Source organism: Otolemur garnettii, unplaced genomic scaffold, assembly GCF_000181295.1.
Source record: "Otolemur garnettii isolate 467f Iridium unplaced genomic scaffold, OtoGar3 scaffold00031, whole genome shotgun sequence".
NCBI classification, from domain to species: domain Eukaryota; kingdom Metazoa; phylum Chordata; class Mammalia; order Primates; family Galagidae; genus Otolemur; species Otolemur garnettii.
Genome location: NW_003852426.1, coordinates 617619 through 621656, shown reverse-complemented (window position 1 = coordinate 621656; position 4038 = coordinate 617619). Strand labels below are relative to the sequence as shown.

Sequence of the window (4038 nt, the reverse complement as noted above, 5' to 3'; positions counted from 1 at the left end):
AAAAAAAAAAAAAAAAAAAAGAAAGAAAGAAAGAAAGAAAGAAAGGATAAAGGGGAAATAACAACTGATGCCACAGAGATATAAGAGATTATCTCTGAATACTACCAGGAAGTTTATGCCCAGAAATTTGACAATGTGAAGGAAATGGATCAATATTTGGAATAACATCCTCTTCCTAGACTTAGCCTAGATGAAATGGATCTCCTGAACAGACCAATTTCAAGCACTGAGATCAAAGAAACAATTAAAAAATCTCCCAACAAAAAAAGTGCCCTGGTCCAGATGGCTTCACACCAGAATTCTATCGAACCTTCAAAGTAGAGTTTATTCCCATACTGCAGAAATTATTCCAAAAAATTGAGGAGGAAGGAATCTTCCCCAACGCGTTCTATGAAGCAAACATCACCCTCATACCAAAACCAGGAAAAGACCCAACTAAAAAGGAGAATTTCAGACCAATTTCACTGATAAATATAGTTGCAAAAATTCTCAATAAAATCTTAGCTAATAGATTACAGCTTATCATCAAAAAAGTCATATATCATGATCAAGTAGGTTTTATCCCAGGGATGCAAGGCTGGTTTAATATACACAAGTCCATAAACGTTATTCACCATATCAACAGAAGCAAAACCAAAGACTATATGATCCTCTCAATAGATGCAGAAAAAGCATTTGATAAAATCCAGCATCCTTTTCTAATTAGAACACAGAGGAGTATAGGCATAGGTGGCACATTTCTTAAACTGACTGAAGCTATCTATGACAAACCCACAGCTAATATTTTACTGAATGGAGTAAAACTGAAAGCTTTTCCTCTTAGAACTGGAACCAGACAAGGTTGTCCTCTGTCACCATTACTATTCAACATAGTACTGGAAATTCTAGTCAGTATAATTACACAAGACAAGGAAATAAAGGGCATCCGAATGGGAGCAGAGGAGGTCAAACTCTCCCTTTTTGCTGATGATATGATCTTTTACTTAGAAAACCCTAAAGACTCAACCACAAGACTCTCAGAAGTCATCAAAAATACAATAATGTCTCAGGATATAAAATCAATGTCCACAAGTCAGTTGTCTTTATATATGCCAACTACTGCCAAGATTAGAGGCTAATTAAGGACTCAACTCCCTTTGCCATAGCTCCAAAGAAAATGAAATACTTAGGAATATACCTAACAAAAGAAGTGAAGGACATCTATAAAGAAAATTATGAAACCCTAAGAAAGGAAAGAGCAGAGGACATTAACAATGGAAGAACATACCATGCTCATGGCTGGGAAGAATCAACATTGTTAAAATGTCTATACTTCCCAGAGCAATTTACCAATTCAACGCCATCCCTGCTAAAATACCAACATCCTACTTCCAAATCTTATATATATATTTTTTTAATTTTTTTGAGACAGTCTCAAGCTGTCGCCCTCGGTGGAGTGCCATGGTGTCATAGCTCACAGCAACCTCAAACTCTTGGGCTTAAGCGATCCTCTTGCCTCAGTAGCTGGGACTACAGGCACCTTCCACAATGCCTGGATATTTTTGGTTGTAGTTGTCATTGTTGTTTGGCAGGCCCGGGCTGGATTTGAACCCGCCAGCTCTGGTGTTATGTGGCTGGTGCCCTAGGTGCTGAGCTACAGGCACCAAGCCATCATTTAAAATCTTAATCTTCAAAATTTTCTTTGTCCAGATCTTTAACTTTACATGTCTACAGTACATCCTGGTATGCCACATTATTATTAAACTTTGATTAATATGTTTCTTAACAGTGTGGCACTAATACTAGCACCCCCTATAATAACCCGGTCAGGTTGTTTACAAAGGGTATTACAGGATCACAACAGTCATTGTCATGATCTCCAGAGGCTCTGAAATTATAGATTCCCTTCAATGTATTTAGTTACTGTAGACTTCGTTTTTGCAACCCGGGTTGCTGGGGGGAAGGATAAGCAGATCCATCAAGCTCTATCTTGAGAACTGGTGCTTTTTTTTCACAAATTAGCACCCAATTGCCAAAGTTTCTTAGGTCTGTACCATAAGTCTTCCTGTCTCTTCCATCAGAATACATGTGTGTGAAGGCATCCTTGACTCGCAGGGTCCAAAAACCTTCATCACGGACTTGGTACGTTGCTATACATTTCTGCAGGTCAAGGGACCAAAGGCAAATTATCCCACTGGAAGTGCTGAAAAGACACTGCATGCCATTTCTGTTCCACAACAATACTTTCACATTATCCACATGCCCTTTAAGCTTTATCAGTTTTGCACATGGATTCCATACCCTTAATACCTTCAAAGTGGTCCCTGATACAATGATCATTCCCAGTTTCTTCATGGCCAGGCTATAAATGGAATCTTTGCTCACACTTAAAGAAGTTGTGACCATGTTATTTGAGGCAGTCAATGCTGTGAGTATTCACACCCCAAAGGAATCTTGGTCTGTCTAACCCAGCTGGTACTACCAGCTCTTTATTCTTGGCATATGCTAACGTCTTTACATAATTCTTATATGTCATTAATGTTGACATGCAAAATCTCTTATGTGCATTCCATACTTTTACTGTCGTGTCAAAAGAAGCAGATTTTTTTTTTGAGATAGAGTCTTACTGTGTCACCCTCAGTAGAGCGCTGTGGCATCACAGCTCACAGCAACCTCGAACTCTTGGGGTTAAGTGATTCTTTTGCCTTAGCCTCCCAATTAGCTGGCACTATAGGTGCCCGCCACAACGCCTGGCTATTTTTTGGTTGTAGCTGACATTGTTGTTTGACTCTTTTGCCTTAGCCTCCCAATTAGCTGGCACTATAGGTGCCCACCACAACGCCTGGCTATTTTTTAGTTGTAGCTGACATTGTTGTTTGACAGGCACAGGCTGGGTTTGAACCTGCTAGCTCCTGTGTATGTGGCTGGCCGCTGAGCCATGGGCGCAGTGCTGAAGAAGCAGACATTAATGTTTCCCATTACAGCAGAGTATACAGTGTCATTTACCTGATCAGTATGGTGTTCCACTGATGCTATGTTTGGATCTTGCCTGTGCTGACTGATGCTCCATACTTCTATAATGGAATCTTAACAGGCTGTGAAATGTCTATTCAGTGCTAGATCCAGCTGCGGGGCATTGACTGCATTTTGAATGTATTTTTCCACTTCATCTTGAACAACATAGAAAACCAACCTTTTTCTCTACACTGCGATGTTCAGTCAAAGATAGGCTGTCATCTCGCATGTTGATCTCTTTTTCTTTTCTTTTTTTTTTGAAACAGAGTTTCACTCTATTGCTCAGGCTAGAGTACAGTGGTGTCATTATAGCTCAGTGCAACCTCAAACTCCTGGGCTCATCTTCCTGCCTCAACTTCATCTTCCCTATATGATCAAACTTCCTGCCTCATCATCTTCCTGCCTCAACCTCTGAGTAGCTGGGACTACACACACCACCACAGTGCCCAACTAAATTTTTGTTTATTATTTTTTATATATAACTAGAATGTACAGACCCTGGGGGGGAGAGCAGGAGGATCTAGTCTTGAACACCACAGATACTAAACAAGGCAAGGAACAAGATATTTATAACTTCAGGGAAAAGAAAAAGTTGATATAGGAAAGGAAAAGTAATCATAGCCTACTAAATGCTGAGTTATGACTAGCATTTACATGCTTATAGTAAGGTAAACATGAAACATCAAGCTAACCAAAATCATACAATAAATTAAGTATATTGGGAGGATAGGGGTTTATGAAAGAGAGCTAATTTAATAAAAATGATACTTAAAACTGTATCTCAGTGGTTAGGGCGCTGACCACATATACCAGGGTTGTTGGGTTCAAACCCGGCCAGGGCCTGCTAAACAATAATGACAACTACAACAGCAGCAGCAGCAGCAGCAGCATTAGCTGGGTGTTGTGGTGGGTGCCTGTAGTCCCAGCTTCTTGGGAGGCTGAGGCAAGAGAATCACGTAAGCCCAAGAGTTTGAGGTTGCTGTGAGTTGTCATGCCATGGCACTCTACTGAGGGCAATATAGTAAGATTCTGTCTCAAAAAAAA

At 40.1% G+C, this 4038-nt stretch overlaps 1 pseudogene; it reads right to left on the bottom strand.

The window, feature by feature from the left end:
* LOC105886917 overlaps positions 1–4038 on the bottom strand; it is a 57562-nt pseudogene that overhangs the window by 33742 nt on the left and 19782 nt on the right.